This window comes from Balaenoptera ricei, chromosome 4 (assembly GCF_028023285.1).
Source record: "Balaenoptera ricei isolate mBalRic1 chromosome 4, mBalRic1.hap2, whole genome shotgun sequence".
NCBI classification, from domain to species: Eukaryota; Metazoa; Chordata; class Mammalia; order Artiodactyla; family Balaenopteridae; genus Balaenoptera; species Balaenoptera ricei.
Window position 1 is genome coordinate 161,919,127 of NC_082642.1, and position 19,908 is coordinate 161,939,034.

General features: G+C 45.5%; 1 long non-coding RNA gene across 1 annotated transcript in view; it reads left to right on the forward strand.

Annotated features, from left to right (window-relative positions):
- Nucleotides 1–1,818: 1,818 nt before the first annotated feature.
- Nucleotides 1,819–19,908, forward strand: part of LOC132365595 (uncharacterized) — a 28,577-nt gene continuing 10,487 nt past the window's right edge. The window contains exons 1-4 of the long non-coding RNA XR_009503128.1: nt 1,819–1,893; nt 7,510–7,600; nt 13,212–13,302; nt 18,919–19,009. This is a non-coding gene — a long non-coding RNA (uncharacterized LOC132365595). The remainder of the gene's footprint in view (nt 1,894–7,509; nt 7,601–13,211; nt 13,303–18,918; nt 19,010–19,908) is intronic.

Genomic DNA, 19,908 nt, shown 5'->3' on the forward strand with positions numbered 1-19,908 from the left:
GCATGTGGGATCTTCCCAGACCAGGGCTCGAACGCGTGTCCCCTGCATTAGCAGGCAGATTCTCAACCACTGCGCCACCAGGGAAGCCCCTTGAATAGTTTTGTATTTAAACTTTGTCTGTGGGGACTTCCCTGGTGACGCAGTGGTTAAGAGTCCGCCTGCCGATGCAGGGGACACGGGCTCGAGCCCTGGTCCGGGCAGATCCCACATGCCGCAGAGCAACCAAGCCTGGGCGGCACAACTACTGAAGCCTGCGCGCCTAGAGCCCGTGCTCGCCCACAAGAGAAGCCACCGCAATGAGAAGCCCGTGCACCGCAACGAAGAGTAGCCCCGCTCGACGCAACTAGAGAAAGCCCACATGCAGCAACGAAGACCCAACGCAGCCAAACATAAATTATAAACTAAAATAAAATTTGCCTCTGAATAACTTTGAGTGAATTTGGTATAAGTTGTAAAGTTTGCATCTACATTCACTTCATTCCAAATGGTTTCCAATTAATTGTTCCTTAACTACTTTTAGAAAACTTTTGGGATAGAGACTCCATTTTAGTTTGAATTTCCAGTTTAATGGATTGAGCAGTCCTGTCAGTAGGGCAGGCTGCCTCCAGTGACCTGTGAGGGAGGCGCGGCCTGCACTTCCTGCACTGACCACAGGGTGGCGCCGAGTTCGCCTCTCTGACCCACAGCGCATGCTCGTTCCCTGCGAACTCGATTGTGAGGGCAGCTGAGAGGAGTTGAGCCTCCTCAGGCGCGGGGGCGGGGGCGGGGGCCTTCGGGTAGGACGGCCGGCTCAGCGTCTCTGCTGAGAGGAGCTCGGTCTCCGTCTCCTTAGGACTCGCTGGGGTTTCGGCTTCAGGACAAAGTGGGGCTGCGTCCACGCTGACTAGGGAACTAGGTTTCCTGAGGACCCAGGTGATGCCTGAGGAAAAGGTGAAGAGACGGTGAGGAAAAGTGGGGAGAAGCTTCCTGTGGGCGACTGACCGTTGAGGGGGTCCGTCTTCGTGTGAGCGAGGGAGGGCTTGGCGTGGAAAGCTGGGTTTTTGGTCAGGTTTGTGTGCAGGGTAGCCAGCGTGAGTTATGGGGCGTCCAGTTTTCCCAGCACCATTTATCGTGGGGCGTGTCGTGCTCCTTGGTGTGTCCTTGGTCCCTGTGTCATAAATTCACCGACCCCGTCCGTGTGGGTTGAACTCTGGTCTCCCTGTCCTGTTCCTCTGGTCCCTGTGCCCGTTTTGAGCCAGTTCCACACTGTTTTGGTGACTGTAGCTTCTCAGCAGAGTGTGACGTCAGGGAGGGAGATGCCTCCAGCCCGTTCTCTTTTTTCAGGGTTTCTTTGGCTATTTGGGGTCCTTTGCGGTTCCCCACAGATATTAGGAGGATTTGCTCTATTTGGGGGGAAAATACCATGGAATTTTGGGAGGGATTGCATTCACTGTGTCCACTGCTTTGGGTAGCATGGATATTTTAACAATATTAATTGTTCCATTCCATGAGAACAGGATATCTTTCCATTTATTGGTGTGTTTTTCAATGTCTTCATCAATGTCTTCAAGTTTTCAGTGTGCAGGTCTTTCACCTCCTTGGTTGACTTTATTCCCAGGTATTTTGTTCTTTTTGATGCAGTTGTAAATAGGGTTGCTTTCTTTCTCTTTCTGATGGTTCATTATTAGTGTTTAGAAATGCAACTGATTTCTGTGTATTGATTTTGCAACTTTACTGAATTTATTTATTAGTTCTAATAGTTTTTTTGTGGAATGAAGTGGAAAATTGGAATTCAAAAATCCCACTGTTTCTACCATATCCAGGTCGTCCACAACACGGAGGACCGCGGCTCCTAATATAACCTTCCCACAGTGCCTCTAAGTGACATGTGGACTTTGGGTGAACTGGATCTGGGTAAGGCTTGGCTTCTATATGGAAGTTTGATGTTTTCTCTGCTTTTCTGGCATGCTGTTGACATACATGATGTTTTGAAAAGTAATTGACTTTCCAGTAATTTCAAACATACAACTTTACATACATAAAAACAAGTCTTGTACCTTGATTAAATATACTCCTAAATATTGATGTTGACATTATTAAAAATGGAATTGTTCTCATAAATTCTTTTTCAGATTATTTTTTGCCAGCGTATGCATATAAGATAGATTTTCATGAATTGATATTTTGTTCTATAACTTTGCTTATTAATTAGCTGATTAGCTCAAATAATTTCTTTGCTGATTATAGGTAGTTTTATATATAAGATGATGTGACCTATGTTCTGTGAAGAGACACGGTTTTAATTTTTCCATTCACCCACGGATGCCTTTTATTTCTTTCCTCAAGATTCTGGGTAGAACTTCCAGTACACTGTTGAGTAACGGTGATGAAGGCCAGCTTCCTGGCCCTGTTCCTGATTTCAGGAGTAAATCTTTCAGTCTTTAACGTTGAGCATGATGTTTGCTGTGGCTTTTTGTACTACTCTTTTCCATATTGAGCAAATTTCCTTTTATTCCTGCTTTCTTGAGTGTTTTTCATGAAATAACACTGGATTTTCATTGTAGATTTTTTGCATTAATTGATAGGATTATGTGTTTTTACTTCACACCATTATTGTGGTTGAATACATTGCTTACTTTTAATATGTTGAGCAACCTGAAATTCCTGGTGTAGAGATACTTGCTTATGGCATTATCCATTTAAAGTTCTGTTGGTTTCATGTTGCTATTATTGTGTGATAGATTTTTACATTCATATTTATAAGTTGTGCTGGGGTAGTTTTCTTGTTTTTTTCCTTTATTTTTAAAATCTTTTTTAAAATAGTGGTTTTATTTCATTTTAATTATTTATTTATTTTGGCCACATCCCATGGCTTGTGGGATCTTAGTTCCCCAGTCAGGGATCGAACCCGAGCCCTTGGCAGTGAAAGCACAGAGTCCTAACCGCTGGGCCACCAGAGTATTCCCCAGTTTTCTTTTTCAAGATGTATTTGTATAATCTGATTAGACTTGGCTTGGTGTAAGTGGTTTGGAGGGTTAGCATTAGGGCTGGGGCTGGTGTGAGGGTTGGGGCTGTGTATGGTTTATGGTTGCTGTTATGGTTTAAGTTTTATGGTTAATGAGTTATTTATGGGTATGGTTAATGAATATATTTTATGGTTTGGTTATGGTTATGGTTTTGCTTATTGGTTAAGGTTTATGGTTTTGGTCTCAGGGTGTTAGGGTTCTGTGTTAGAGTGGGTGTTAGGGTATGGGTGAGAATTGGGGTACAGGTAGGATGCGGGTAGAGCACGGGTTAGGGTAAGGTACAGGTTTAGGGTACGGGTTAGGCTAAGGTTAGGTCAGGGCTTAGGGTCAGGATCAGAGTTCAGGGTTAGGGTCCATGTCAGGATTAGCGTCAAGGTTGAGCGAGGCCATTGTTTTCTGCTCCTCCAGTGCTGGATTCTCATTGATAGACGAATGAAATGTCTGCTCTGGTCACCCACTGTTTCAAATTGAGCTCAGCCTTAGTCAAGGGTTCTTAGGGCCTCAGAGGTCATGCAGGGTTTCCCTCCTGGGAAGGGTGATGCAGGCCCCACTCTGTCTGGGCAGCCCCAGGTCCAGCATGGCCCTGACATGCAGGATACTACGTAGACGTGATGTAAGACTTGGTGCATCAGTCTGCCAGCCCCCAGGTGCTGCCTTTTTTTTTTTTTCTTAATTAATTAATTAATTAATTTTGGGCTGTGTTGGGTCTGCATTGCTGCACGGAGGCTTTCTCTAGTTGCGGCGAGTGGGGGCTTCTCATTGCGGTGGCTTCTCTTGTTGCAGAGCACAGGCTCTAAGCGCGTGGGCTTCAGCAGTTGGGGCTCGCGGGTTCTAGAGCGCAGGCTCAGTAGTTGTGGTGCACGGGCCTAGTTGCTCCACAGCATGCGGGATCTTCCCGGACCAGGGCTCAAACCCGTGTCCCCTGCATTGGCAGGTGGATTCTTTACCACTGCGCCACCAGGGAAGTCTGGTGTTGCGTTCTTGAGGGCTGGTGGGGCCCTCTTGGGACTGGGCGGATCCTTTGTTCCATCTGCACGGGTGTCCAAGCAGGTCTCAGGACAGCCCTTGGCCTCTGAGCGTCCAGGCAGGCACCCACGTTCCTCCAGCTCAGGTTAGCCTTGGCCCCCCCAGCCCCCGTGGCCAATTACTGAGCTGATTGTGTCTTTACTCTTTCAAATTAAATCACTCTCTCCAGGTGGGCGAGAAGTTTACTTGTGAACTTGGTTAGGGTTAGGGGTTAGGGGTTAAGGGTTAGGGGTTAGGGTCAGGGTTAGGGCTAGGGTTAGGGTTAGGGTTAGGCTTAGGGTTGGGTTAGGTTTAGGGGTTAGGGTTAGGGTTTAGGGTTAGGGTTAGGGTTAGTGTTGGGTTAGGGTTAGGGTTAAGGTAGGGTTAGGGTTGGGTTAGGGTTAGGGTTAGGGTTAGGGTTTAGGGTTAGGGTGTCCAGCCTTACGTCCCATTCAGCTGTGAGTGTAGATGTGGTCAGTCCAGTTGCATCACAGCCCCTGATTGAATTTTGTAAGAATTCCTCTCTCTCTCACTGTCTTTCTTTTTTTATAATTAATTTTTATAATGGGGTGTAGCTGATTTGCAATGTTGTGTTTCTTGGTGCTGTACATCCACCTGAGTCACTTACAGAGAGACATCAGTAAATTCTTTTCTAGTTTCTAGTAGTCAGATTTTTTTTTTTTTTCTGTGAATAGAGTGTGCTGAGTCCAGTTCCTTGAACAATGAGTGTGTCTTGGCGATTACATTATTGGCGTATGGAACGGTATCTGTGCCAATTTCAACCTCCTGGTTTATGCATCACCGCACCACACTTTTCCCCTTAAGCAGCCATAAGTGTGTTTTGTAAATGTGTGATGGTGTTCTGTTTGTAATTCAGTTCACGGTTGGCGATTTTTAGATTCCCTTTAGAAGTGATATCTTATGATAAGTTTCTCTTGCTGTCTAACTTATTTCACTCTCAATGACCATACATAAGTCCCCCTGAGTTGCTGCAACTGGCCTCATTTCATTGATTTCAGGGCTGAGTAATATTCGGTTGTGCTTAAGTACCAAATTTTCTTTCACCATTTTTTCCTTCCAAGGACTATTAAGTTGTACCCAAGTCGAGGCTGTTGTAAACATAGCAGCAGTAAACGGGGTGCCTGCGTCCTGTGGATTTTTGGTTTTGCCAACATATAGGCCCATGAGTGGAAGCGCCCTATGCTTTGTAGCTCTGTTGTTTAGATGTTTCAGGAAACACAGCACACTTCTCCAGAGTGGCCGTTGGCAATTTACATTCCCCCCTTCAGCGTAACAAGGCTCCCTTTTCTCCTCTCCTTGTCCTGCATATCTGGTTTTTACCCTTTGTGAGGATGGTCCTTTTTTCTGATTCGAAGTGATACCTCTTTGTAGTGTTGATTTGCATTGCCCGCTTCTTTGGTTGGCCAAAAAGGGCGTATGCGTTTTTCCTGAATATATTCTGGAAGTTAAATTTGAGAGACAGCTTTTTGTTTTTTTAATTGATTAATTAATTAATTAATTTTTGGCTGTGTTAGGTCTTCGTTTCTGTGCGAAGGCTTTCTCTAGTTGAGGCAAGCGGGAGCCACTCTTCATCGCGGTGCGCGGGCCTCTCACTATCGCGGCCTCTCTTGTTGCGGAGCACAGGCTCCAGACGCGCAGGCTCAGTAGTTGTGGCTCACGGGCCTAGTTGCTCCGCGGCATGTGGGATCTTCCCAGACCAGGGCTCGAACGCGTGTCCCCTGCATTAGCAGGCAGATTCTCAACCACTGCGCCACCAGGGAAGCCCCTTGAATAGTTTTGTATTTAAACTTTGTCTGTGGGGACTTCCCTGGTGACGCAGTGGTTAAGAGTCCGCCTGCCGATGCAGGGGACACGGGCTCGAGCCCTGGTCCGGGCAGATCCCACATGCCGCAGAGCAACCAAGCCTGGGCGGCACAACTACTGAAGCCTGCGCGCCTAGAGCCCGTGCTCGCCCACAAGAGAAGCCACCGCAATGAGAAGCCCGTGCACCGCAACGAAGAGTAGCCCCGCTCGACGCAACTAGAGAAAGCCCACATGCAGCAACGAAGACCCAACGCAGCCAAACATAAATTATAAACTAAAATAAAATTTGCCTCTGAATAACTTTGAGTGAATTTGGTATAAGTTGTAAAGTTTGCATCTACATTCACTTCATTCCAAATGGTTTCCAATTAATTGTTCCTTAACTACTTTTAGAAAACTTTTGGGATAGAGACTCCATTTTAGTTTGAATTTCCAGTTTAATGGATTGAGCAGTCCTGTCAGTAGGGCAGGCTGCCTCCAGTGACCTGTGAGGGAGGCGCGGCCTGCACTTCCTGCACTGACCACAGGGTGGCGCCGAGTTCGCCTCTCTGACCCACAGCGCATGCTCGTTCCCTGCGAACTCGATTGTGAGGGCAGCTGAGAGGAGTTGAGCCTCCTCAGGCGCGGGGGCGGGGGCGGGGGCCTTCGGGTAGGACGGCCGGCTCAGCGTCTCTGCTGAGAGGAGCTCGGTCTCCGTCTCCTTAGGACTCGCTGGGGTTTCGGCTTCAGGACAAAGTGGGGCTGCGTCCACGCTGACTAGGGAACTAGGTTTCCTGAGGACCCAGGTGATGCCTGAGGAAAAGGTGAAGAGACGGTGAGGAAAAGTGGGGAGAAGCTTCCTGTGGGCGACTGACCGTTGAGGGGGTCCGTCTTCGTGTGAGCGAGGGAGGGCTTGGCGTGGAAAGCTGGGTTTTTGGTCAGGTTTGTGTGCAGGGTAGCCAGCGTGAGTTATGGGGCGTCCAGTTTTCCCAGCACCATTTATCGTGGGGCGTGTCGTGCTCCTTGGTGTGTCCTTGGTCCCTGTGTCATAAATTCACCGACCCCGTCCGTGTGGGTTGAACTCTGGTCTCCCTGTCCTGTTCCTCTGGTCCCTGTGCCCGTTTTGAGCCAGTTCCACACTGTTTTGGTGACTGTAGCTTCTCAGCAGAGTGTGACGTCAGGGAGGGAGATGCCTCCAGCCCGTTCTCTTTTTTCAGGGTTTCTTTGGCTATTTGGGGTCCTTTGCGGTTCCCCACAGATATTAGGAGGATTTGCTCTATTTGGGGGGAAAATACCATGGAATTTTGGGAGGGATTGCATTCACTGTGTCCACTGCTTTGGGTAGCATGGATATTTTAACAATATTAATTGTTCCATTCCATGAGAACAGGATATCTTTCCATTTATTGGTGTGTTTTTCAATGTCTTCATCAATGTCTTCAAGTTTTCAGTGTGCAGGTCTTTCACCTCCTTGGTTGACTTTATTCCCAGGTATTTTGTTCTTTTTGATGCAGTTGTAAATAGGGTTGCTTTCTTTCTCTTTCTGATGGTTCATTATTAGTGTTTAGAAATGCAACTGATTTCTGTGTATTGATTTTGCAACTTTACTGAATTTATTTATTAGTTCTAATAGTTTTTTTGTGGAATGAAGTGGAAAATTGGAATTCAAAAATCCCACTCTTTCTACCATATCCAGGTCGTCCACAACACGGAGGACCGCGGCTCCTAATATAACCTTCCCACAGTGCCTCTAAATGACATGTGGACTTTGGGTGAACTGGATCTGGGTAAGGCTTGGCTTCTATATGGAAGTTTGATGTTTTCTCTGCTTTTCTGGCATGCTGTTGACATACATGATGTTTTGAAAAGTAATTGACTTTCCAGTAATTTCAAACATACAACTTTACATACATAAAAACAAGTCTTGTACCTTGATTAAATATACTCCTAAATATTGATGTTGACATTATTAAAAATGGAATTGTTCTCATAAATTCTTTTTCAGATTATTTTTTGCCAGCGTATGCATATAAGATAGATTTTCATGAATTGATATTTTGTTCTATAACTTTGCTTATTAATTAGCTGATTAGCTCAAATAATTTCTTTGCTGATTATAGGTAGTTTTATATATAAGATGATGTGACCTATGTTCTGTGAAGAGACACGGTTTTAATTTTTCCATTCACCCACGGATGCCTTTTATTTCTTTCCTCAAGATTCTGGGTAGAACTTCCAGTACACTGTTGAGTAACGGTGATGAAGGCCAGCTTCCTGGCCCTGTTCCTGATTTCAGGAGTAAATCTTTCAGTCTTTAACGTTGAGCATGATGTTTGCTGTGGCTTTTTGTACTACTCTTTTCCATATTGAGCAAATTTCCTTTTATTCCTGCTTTCTTGAGTGTTTTTCATGAAATAACACTGGATTTTCATTGTAGATTTTTTGCATTAATTGATAGGATTATGTGTTTTTACTTCACACCATTATTGTGGTTGAATACATTGCTTACTTTTAATATGTTGAGCAACCTGAAATTCCTGGTGTAGAGATACTTGCTTATGGCATTATCCATTTAAAGTTCTGTTGGTTTCATGTTGCTATTATTGTGTGATAGATTTTTACATTCATATTTATAAGTTGTGCTGGGGTAGTTTTCTTGTTTTTTTCCTTTATTTTTAAAATCTTTTTTAAAATAGTGGTTTTATTTCATTTTAATTATTTATTTATTTTGGCCACGTCCCATGGCTTGTGGGATCTTAGTTCCCCAGTCAGGGATCGAACCCGAGCCCTTGGCAGTGAAAGCACAGAGTCCTAACCGCTGGGCCACCAGAGTATTCCCCAGTTTTCTTTTTCAAGATGTATTTGTATAATCTGATTAGACTTGGCTTGGTGTAAGTGGTTTGGAGGGTTAGCATTAGGGCTGGGGCTGGTGTGAGGGTTGGGGCTGTGTATGGTTTATGGTTGCTGTTATGGTTTAAGTTTTATGGTTAATGAGTTATTTATGGGTATGGTTAATGAATATATTTTATGGTTTGGTTATGGTTATGGTTTTGCTTATTGGTTAAGGTTTATGGTTTTGGTCTCAGGGTGTTAGGGTTCTGTGTTAGAGTGGGTGTTAGGGTATGGGTGAGAATTGGGGTACAGGTAGGATGCGGGTAGAGCACGGGTTAGGGTAAGGTACAGGTTTAGGGTACGGGTTAGGCTAAGGTTAGGTCAGGGCTTAGGGTCAGGATCAGAGTTCAGGGTTAGGGTCCATGTCAGGATTAGCGTCAAGGTTGAGCGAGGCCATTGTTTTCTGCTCCTCCAGTGCTGGATTCTCATTGATAGACGAATGAAATGTCTGCTCTGGTCACCCACTGTTTCAAATTGAGCTCAGCCTTAGTCAAGGGTTCTTAGGGCCTCAGAGGTCATGCAGGGTTTCCCTCCTGGGAAGGGTGATGCAGGCCCCACTCTGTCTGGGCAGCCCCAGGTCCAGCATGGCCCTGACATGCAGGATACTACGTAGACGTGATGTAAGACTTGGTGCATCAGTCTGCCAGCCCCCAGGTGCTGCCTTTTTTTTTTTTTCTTAATTAATTAATTAATTAATTTTGGGCTGTGTTGGGTCTGCATTGCTGCACGGAGGCTTTCTCTAGTTGCGGCGAGTGGGGGCTTCTCATTGCGGTGGCTTCTCTTGTTGCAGAGCACAGGCTCTAAGCGCGTGGGCTTCAGCAGTTGGGGCTCGCGGGTTCTAGAGCGCAGGCTCAGTAGTTGTGGTGCACGGGCCTAGTTGCTCCACAGCATGCGGGATCTTCCCGGACCAGGGCTCAAACCCGTGTCCCCTGCATTGGCAGGTGGATTCTTTACCACTGCGCCACCAGGGAAGTCTGGTGTTGCGTTCTTGAGGGCTGGTGGGGCCCTCTTGGGACTGGGCGGATCCTTTGTTCCATCTGCACGGGTGTCCAAGCAGGTCTCAGGACAGCCCTTGGCCTCTGAGCGTCCAGGCAGGCACCCACGTTCCTCCAGCTCAGGTTAGCCTTGGCCCCCCCAGCCCCCGTGGCCAATTACTGAGCTGATTGTGTCTTTACTCTTTCAAATTAAATCACTCTCTCCAGGTGGGCGAGAAGTTTACTTGTGAACTTGGTTAGGGTTAGGGGTTAGGGGTTAAGGGTTAGGGGTTAGGGTCAGGGTTAGGGCTAGGGTTAGGGTTAGGCTTAGGGTTGGGTTAGGTTTAGGGGTTAGGGTTAGGGTTTAGGGTTAGGGTTAGGGTTAGTGTTGGGTTAGGGTTAGGGTTAAGGTAGGGTTAGGGTTGGGTTAGGGTTAGGGTTAGGGTTAGGGTTTTAGGGTTAGGGTGTCCAGCCTTACGTCCCATTCAGCTGTGAGTGTAGATGTGGTCAGTCCAGTTGCATCACAGCCCCTGATTGAATTTTGTAAGAATTCCTCTCTCTCTCACTGTCTTTCTTTTTTTATAATTAATTTTTATAATGGGGTGTAGCTGATTTGCAATGTTGTGTTTCTTGGTGCTGTACATCCACCTGAGTCACTTACAGAGAGACATCAGTAAATTCTTTTCTAGTTTCTAGTAGTCAGATTTTTTTTTTTTTTCTGTGAATAGAGTGTGCTGAGTCCAGTTCCTTGAACAATGAGTGTGTCTTGGCGATTACATTATTGGCGTATGGAACGGTATCTGTGCCAATTTCAACCTCCTGGTTTATGCATCACCGCACCACACTTTTCCCCTTAAGCAGCCATAAGTGTGTTTTGTAAATGTGTGATGGTGTTCTGTTTGTAATTCAGTTCACGGTTGGCGATTTTTAGATTCCCTTTAGAAGTGATATCTTATGATAAGTTTCTCTTGCTGTCTAACTTATTTCACTCTCAATGACCATACATAAGTCCCCCTGAGTTGCTGCAACTGGCCTCATTTCATTGATTTCAGGGCTGAGTAATATTCGGTTGTGCTTAAGTACCAAATTTTCTTTCACCATTTTTTCCTTCCAAGGACTATTAAGTTGTACCCAAGTCGAGGCTGTTGTAAACATAGCAGCAGTAAACGGGGTGCCTGCGTCCTGTGGATTTTTGGTTTTGCCAACATATAGGCCCATGAGTGGAAGCGCCCTATGCTTTGTAGCTCTGTTGTTTAGATGTTTCAGGAAACACAGCACACTTCTCCAGAGTGGCCGTTGGCAATTTACATTCCCCCCTTCAGCGTAACAAGGCTCCCTTTTCTCCTCTCCTTGTCCTGCATATCTGGTTTTTACCCTTTGTGAGGATGGTCCTTTTTTCTGATTCGAAGTGATACCTCTTTGTAGTGTTGATTTGCATTGCCCGCTTCTTTGGTTGGCCAAAAAGGGCGTATGCGTTTTTCCTGAATATATTCTGGAAGTTAAATTTGAGAGACAGCTTTTTGTTTTTTTAATTGATTAATTAATTAATTAATTTTTGGCTGTGTTAGGTCTTCGTTTCTGTGCGAAGGCTTTCTCTAGTTGAGGCAAGCGGGAGCCACTCTTCATCGCGGTGCGCGGGCCTCTCACTATCGCGGCCTCTCTTGTTGCGGAGCACAGGCTCCAGACGCGCAGGCTCAGTAGTTGTGGCTCACGGGCCTAGTTGCTCCGCGGCATGTGGGATCTTCCCAGACCAGGGCTCGAACGCGTGTCCCCTGCATTAGCAGGCAGATTCTCAACCACTGCGCCACCAGGGAAGCCCCTTGAATAGTTTTGTATTTAAACTTTGTCTGTGGGGACTTCCCTGGTGACGCAGTGGTTAAGAGTCCGCCTGCCGATGCAGGGGACACGGGCTCGAGCCCTGGTCCGGGCAGATCCCACATGCCGCAGAGCAACCAAGCCTGGGCGGCACAACTACTGAAGCCTGCGCGCCTAGAGCCCGTGCTCGCCCACAAGAGAAGCCACCGCAATGAGAAGCCCGTGCACCGCAACGAAGAGTAGCCCCGCTCGACGCAACTAGAGAAAGCCCACATGCAGCAACGAAGACCCAACGCAGCCAAACATAAATTATAAACTAAAATAAAATTTGCCTCTGAATAACTTTGAGTGAATTTGGTATAAGTTGTAAAGTTTGCATCTACATTCACTTCATTCCAAATGGTTTCCAATTAATTGTTCCTTAACTACTTTTAGAAAACTTTTGGGATAGAGACTCCATTTTAGTTTGAATTTCCAGTTTAATGGATTGAGCAGTCCTGTCAGTAGGGCAGGCTGCCTCCAGTGACCTGTGAGGGAGGCGCGGCCTGCACTTCCTGCACTGACCACAGGGTGGCGCCGAGTTCGCCTCTCTGACCCACAGCGCATGCTCGTTCCCTGCGAACTCGATTGTGAGGGCAGCTGAGAGGAGTTGAGCCTCCTCAGGCGCGGGGGCGGGGGCGGGGGCCTTCGGGTAGGACGGCCGGCTCAGCGTCTCTGCTGAGAGGAGCTCGGTCTCCGTCTCCTTAGGACTCGCTGGGGTTTCGGCTTCAGGACAAAGTGGGGCTGCGTCCACGCTGACTAGGGAACTAGGTTTCCTGAGGACCCAGGTGATGCCTGAGGAAAAGGTGAAGAGACGGTGAGGAAAAGTGGGGAGAAGCTTCCTGTGGGCGACTGACCGTTGAGGGGGTCCGTCTTCGTGTGAGCGAGGGAGGGCTTGGCGTGGAAAGCTGGGTTTTTGGTCAGGTTTGTGTGCAGGGTAGCCAGCGTGAGTTATGGGGCGTCCAGTTTTCCCAGCACCATTTATCGTGGGGCGTGTCGTGCTCCTTGGTGTGTCCTTGGTCCATGTGTCATAAATTCACCGACCCCGTCCGTGTGGGTTGAACTCTGGTCTCCCTGTCCTGTTCCTCTGGTCCCTGTGCCCGTTTTGAGCCAGTTCCACACTGTTTTGGTGACTGTAGCTTCTCAGCAGAGTGTGACGTCAGGGAGGGAGATGCCTCCAGCCCGTTCTCTTTTTTCAGGGTTTCTTTGGCTATTTGGGGTCCTTTGCGGTTCCCCACAGATATTAGGAGGATTTGCTCTATTTGGGGGGAAAATACCATGGAATTTTGGGAGGGATTGCATTCACTGTGTCCACTGCTTTGGGTAGCATGGATATTTTAACAATATTAATTGTTCCATTCCATGAGAACAGGATATCTTTCCATTTATTGGTGTGTTTTTCAATGTCTTCATCAATGTCTTCAAGTTTTCAGTGTGCAGGTCTTTCACCTCCTTGGTTGACTTTATTCCCAGGTATTTTGTTCTTTTTGATGCAGTTGTAAATAGGGTTGCTTTCTTTCTCTTTCTGATGGTTCATTATTAGTGTTTAGAAATGCAACTGATTTCTGTGTATTGATTTTGCAACTTTACTGAATTTATTTATTAGTTCTAATAGTTTTTTTGTGGAATGAAGTGGAAAATTGGAATTCAAAAATCCCACTCTTTCTACCATATCCAGGTCGTCCACAACACGGAGGACCGCGGCTCCTAATATAACCTTCCCACAGTGCCTCTAAATGACATGTGGACTTTGGGTGAACTGGATCTGGGTAAGGCTTGGCTTCTATATGGAAGTTTGATGTTTTCTCTGCTTTTCTGGCATGCTGTTGACATACATGATGTTTTGAAAAGTAATTGACTTTCCAGTAATTTCAAACATACAACTTTACATACATAAAAACAAGTCTTGTACCTTGATTAAATATACTCCTAAATATTGATGTTGACATTATTAAAAATGGAATTGTTCTCATAAATTCTTTTTCAGATTATTTTTTGCCAGCGTATGCATATAAGATAGATTTTCATGAATTGATATTTTGTTCTATAACTTTGCTTATTAATTAGCTGATTAGCTCAAATAATTTCTTTGCTGATTATAGGTAGTTTTATATATAAGATGATGTGACCTATGTTCTGTGAAGAGACACGGTTTTAATTTTTCCATTCACCCACGGATGCCTTTTATTTCTTTCCTCAAGATTCTGGGTAGAACTTCCAGTACACTGTTGAGTAACGGTGATGAAGGCCAGCTTCCTGGCCCTGTTCCTGATTTCAGGAGTAAATCTTTCAGTCTTTAACGTTGAGCATGATGTTTGCTGTGGCTTTTTGTACTACTCTTTTCCATATTGAGCAAATTTCCTTTTATTCCTGCTTTCTTGAGTGTTTTTCATGAAATAACACTGGATTTTCATTGTAGATTTTTTGCATTAATTGATAGGATTATGTGTTTTTACTTCACACCATTATTGTGGTTGAATACATTGCTTACTTTTAATATGTTGAGCAACCTGAAATTCCTGGTGTAGAGATACTTGCTTATGGCATTATCCATTTAAAGTTCTGTTGGTTTCATGTTGCTATTATTGTGTGATAGATTTTTACATTCATATTTATAAGTTGTGCTGGGGTAGTTTTCTTGTTTTTTTCCTTTATTTTTAAAATCTTTTTTAAAATAGTGGTTTTATTTCATTTTAATTATTTATTTATTTTGGCCACATCCCATGGCTTGTGGGATCTTAGTTCCCCAGTCAGGGATCGAACCCGAGCCCTTGGCAGTGAAAGCACAGAGTCCTAACCGCTGGGCCACCAGAGTATTCCCCAGTTTTCTTTTTCAAGATGTATTTGTATAATCTGATTAGACTTGGCTTGGTGTAAGTGGTTTGGAGGGTTAGCATTAGGGCTGGGGCTGGTGTGAGGGTTGGGGCTGTGTATGGTTTATGGTTGCTGTTATGGTTTAAGTTTTATGGTTAATGAGTTATTTATGGGTATGGTTAATGAATATATTTTATGGTTTGGTTATGGTTATGGTTTTGCTTATTGGTTAAGGTTTATGGTTTTGGTCTCAGGGTGTTAGGGTTCTGTGTTAGAGTGGGTGTTAGGGTATGGGTGAGAATTGGGGTACAGGTAGGATGCGGGTAGAGCACGGGTTAGGGTAAGGTACAGGTTTAGGGTACGGGTTAGGCTAAGGTTAGGTCAGGGCTTAGGGTCAGGATCAGAGTTCAGGGTTAGGGTCCATGTCAGGATTAGCGTCAAGGTTGAGCGAGGCCATTGTTTTCTGCTCCTCCAGTGCTGGATTCTCATTGATAGACGAATGAAATGTCTGCTCTGGTCACCCACTGTTTCAAATTGAGCTCAGCCTTAGTCAAGGGTTCTTAGGGCCTCAGAGGTCATGCAGGGTTTCCCTCCTGGGAAGGGTGATGCAGGCCCCACTCTGTCTGGGCAGCCCCAGGTCCAGCATGGCCCTGACATGCAGGATACTACGTAGACGTGATGTAAGACTTGGTGCATCAGTCTGCCAGCCCCCAGGTGCTGCCTTTTTTTTTTTTTCTTAATTAATTAATTAATTAATTTTGGGCTGTGTTGGGTCTGCATTGCTGCACGGAGGCTTTCTCTAGTTGCGGCGAGTGGGGGCTTCTCATTGCGGTGGCTTCTCTTGTTGCAGAGCACAGGCTCTAAGCGCATGGGCTTCAGCAGTTGGGGCTCGCGGGTTCTAGAGCGCAGGCTCAGTAGTTGTGGTGCACGGGCCTAGTTGCTCCACAGCATGCGGGATCTTCCCGGACCAGGGCTCAAACCCGTGTCCCCTGCATTGGCAGGTGGATTCTTTACCACTGCGCCACCAGGGAAGTCTGGTGTTGCGTTCTTGAGGGCTGGTGGGGCCCTCTTGGGACTGGGCGGATCCTTTGTTCCATCTGCACGGGTGTCCAAGCAGGTCTCAGGACAGCCCTTGGCCTCTGAGCGTCCAGGCAGGCACCCACGTTCCTCCAGCTCAGGTTAGCCTTGGCCCCCCCAGCCCCCGTGGCCAATTACTGAGCTGATTGTGTCTTTACTCTTTCAAATTAAATCACTCTCTCCAGGTGGGCGAGAAGTTTACTTGTGAACTTGGTTAGGGTTAGGGGTTAGGGGTTAAGGGTTAGGGGTTAGGGTCAGGGTTAGGGCTAGGGTTAGGGTTAGGGTTAGGCTTAGGGTTGGGTTAGGTTTAGGGGTTAGGGTTAGGGTTTAGGGTTAGGGTTAGGGTTAGTGTTGGGTTAGGGTTAGGGTTAAGGTAGGGTTAGGGTTGGGTTAGGGTTAGGGTTAGGGTTAGGGTTTAGGGTTAGGGTGTCCAGCCTTACGTCCCATTCAGCTGTGAGTGTAGATGTGGTCAGTCCAGTTGCATCACAGCCCCTGATTGAATTTTGTAAGAATTCCTCTCTCTCTCACTGTCTTTCTTTTTTTATAATTAATTTTTATAATGGGGTGTAGCTGATTTGCAATGTTGTGTTTCTTGGTGCTGTACATCCACCTGAGTCACTTACAGAGAGACATCAGTAAATTCTTTTCTAGTTTCTAGTAGTCAGATTTTTTTTTTTTTTCTGTGAATAGAGTGTGCTGAGTCCAGTTCCTTGAACAATGAGTGTGTCTTGGCGATTACATTATTGGCGTATGGAACGGTATCTGTGCCAATTTCAACCTCCTGGTTTATGCATCACCGCACCACACTTTTCCCCTTAAGCAGCCATAAGTGTGTTTTGTAAATGTGTGATGGTGTTCTGTTTGTAATTCAGTTCACGGTTGGCGATTTTTAGATTCCCTTTAGAAGTGATATCTTATGATAAGTTTCTCTTGCTGTCTAACTTATTTCACTCTCAATGACCATACATAAGTCCCCCTGAGTTGCTGCAACTGGCCTCATTTCATTGATTTCAGGGCTGAGTAATATTCGGTTGTGCTTAAGTACCAAATTTTCTTTCACCATTTTTTCCTTCCAAGGACTATTAAGTTGTACCCAAGTCGAGGCTGTTGTAAACATAGCAGCAGTAAACGGGGTGCCTGCGTCCTGTGGATTTTTGGTTTTGCCAACATATAGGCCCATGAGTGGAAGCGCCCTATGCTTTGTAGCTCTGTTGTTTAGATGTTTCAGGAAACACAGCACACTTCTCCAGAGTGGCCGTTGGCAATTTACATTCCCCCCTTCAGCGTAACAAGGCTCCCTTTTCTCCTCTCCTTGTCCTGCATATCTGGTTTTTACCCTTTGTGAGGATGGTCCTTTTTTCTGATTCGAAGTGATACCTCTTTGTAGTGTTGATTTGCATTGCCCGCTTCTTTGGTTGGCCAAAAAGGGCGTATGCGTTTTTCCTGAATATATTCTGGAAGTTAAATTTGAGAGACAGCTTTTTGTTTTTTTAATTGATTAATTAATTAATTAATTTTTGGCTGTGTTAGGTCTTCGTTTCTGTGCGAAGGCTTTCTCTAGTTGAGGCAAGCGGGAGCCACTCTTCATCGCGGTGCGCGGGCCTCTCACTATCGCGGCCTCTCTTGTTGCGGAGCACAGGCTCCAGACGCGCAGGCTCAGTAGTTGTGGCTCACGGGCCTAGTTGCTCCGCGGCATGTGGGATCTTCCCAGACCAGGGCTCGAACGCGTGTCCCCTGCATTAGCAGGCAGATTCTCAACCACTGCGCCACCAGGGAAGCCCCTTGAATAGTTTTGTATTTAAACTTTGTCTGTGGGGACTTCCCTGGTGACGCAGTGGTTAAGAGTCCGCCTGCCGATGCAGGGGACACGGGCTCGAGCCCTGGTCCGGGCAGATCCCACATGCCGCAGAGCAACCAAGCCTGGGCGGCACAACTACTGAAGCCTGCGCGCCTAGAGCCCGTGCTCGCCCACAAGAGAAGCCACCGCAATGAGAAGCCCGTGCACCGCAACGAAGAGTAGCCCCGCTCGACGCAACTAGAGAAAGCCCACATGCAGCAACGAAGACCCAACGCAGCCAAACATAAATTATAAACTAAAATAAAATTTGCCTCTGAATAACTTTGAGTGAATTTGGTATAAGTTGTAAAGTTTGCATCTACATTCACTTCATTCCAAATGGTTTCCAATTAATTGTTCCTTAACTACTTTTAGAAAACTTTTGGGATAGAGACTCCATTTTAGTTTGAATTTCCAGTTTAATGGATTGAGCAGTCCTGTCAGTAGGGCAGGCTGCCTCCAGTGACCTGTGAGGGAGGCGCGGCCTGCACTTCCTGCACTGACCACAGGGTGGCGCCGAGTTCGCCTCTCTGACCCACAGCGCATGCTCGTTCCCTGCGAACTCGATTGTGAGGGCAGCTGAGAGGAGTTGAGCCTCCTCAGGCGCGGGGGCGGGGGCGGGGGCCTTCGGGTAGGACGGCCGGCTCAGCGTCTCTGCTGAGAGGAGCTCGGTCTCCGTCTCCTTAGGACTCGCTGGGGTTTCGGCTTCAGGACAAAGTGGGGCTGCGTCCACGCTGACTAGGGAACTAGGTTTCCTGAGGACCCAGGTGATGCCTGAGGAAAAGGTGAAGAGACGGTGAGGAAAAGTGGGGAGAAGCTTCCTGTGGGCGACTGACCGTTGAGGGGGTCCGTCTTCGTGTGAGCGAGGGAGGGCTTGGCGTGGAAAGCTGGGTTTTTGGTCAGGTTTGTGTGCAGGGTAGCCAGCGTGAGTTATGGGGCGTCCAGTTTTCCCAGCACCATTTATCGTGGGGCGTGTCGTGCTCCTTGGTGTGTCCTTGGTCCCTGTGTCATAAATTCACCGACCCCGTCCGTGTGGGTTGAACTCTGGTCTCCCTGTCCTGTTCCTCTGGTCCCTGTGCCCGTTTTGAGCCAGTTCCACACTGTTTTGGTGACTGTAGCTTCTCAGCAGAGTGTGACGTCAGGGAGGGAGATGCCTCACCCTTATAACATAATATTTAATGTAATTTCCATTAGTCCTAAACAGTTGAAAAATTATCATATCATCATTATAATAATATTCATTTATTCATTGAGAAGATTGAGCTCTTAATGAAGGTCAATCAGTGGTAGAGGTTTTGGAGATAAACATGGATATTTTAACAATATTAATTGTTCCATTCCATGAGAACAGGATATCTTTCCATTTATTGGTGTGTTTTTCAATGTCTTCATCAATGTCTTCAAGTTTTCAGTGTGCAGGTCTTTCACCTCCTTGGTTGACTTTATTCCCAGGTATTTTGTTCTTTTTGATGCAGTTGTAAATAGGGTTGCTTTCTTTCTCTTTCTGATGGTTCATTATTAGTGTTTAGAAATGCAACTGATTTCTGTGTATTGATTTTGCAACTTTACTGAATTTATTTATTAGTTCTAATAGTTTTTTTGTGGAATGAAGTGGAAAATTGGAATTCAAAAATCCCACTCTTTCTACCATATCCAGGTCGTCCACAACACGGAGGACCGCGGCTCCTAATATAACCTTCCCACAGTGCCTCTAAATGACATGTGGACTTTGGGTGAACTGGATCTGGGTAAGGCTTGGCTTCTATATGGAAGTTTGATGTTTTCTCTGCTTTTCTGGCATGCTGTTGACATACATGATGTTTTGAAAAGTAATTGACTTTCCAGTAATTTCAAACATACAACTTTACATACATAAAAACAAGTCTTGTACCTTGATTAAATATACTCCTAAATATTGATGTTGACATTATTAAAAATGGAATTGTTCTCATAAATTCTTTTTCAGATTATTTTTTGCCAGCGTATGCATATAAGATAGATTTTCATGAATTGATATTTTGTTCTATAACTTTGCTTATTAATTAGCTGATTAGCTCAAATAATTTCTTTGCTGATTATAGGTAGTTTTATATATAAGATGATGTGACCTATGTTCTGTGAAGAGACACGGTTTTAATTTTTCCATTCACCCACGGATGCCTTTTATTTCTTTCCTCAAGATTCTGGGTAGAACTTCCAGTACACTGTTGAGTAACGGTGATGAAGGCCAGCTTCCTGGCCCTGTTCCTGATTTCAGGAGTAAATCTTTCAGTCTTTAACGTTGAGCATGATGTTTGCTGTGGCTTTTTGTACTACTCTTTTCCATATTGAGCAAATTTCCTTTTATTCCTGCTTTCTTGAGTGTTTTTCATGAAATAACACTGGATTTTCATTGTAGATTTTTTGCATTAATTGATAGGATTATGTGTTTTTACTTCACACCATTATTGTGGTTGAATACATTGCTTACTTTTAATATGTTGAGCAACCTGAAATTCCTGGTGTAGAGATACTTGCTTATGGCATTATCCATTTAAAGTTCTGTTGGTTTCATGTTGCTATTATTGTGTGATAGATTTTTACATTCATATTTATAAGTTGTGCTGGGGTAGTTTTCTTGTTTTTTTCCTTTATTTTTAAAATCTTT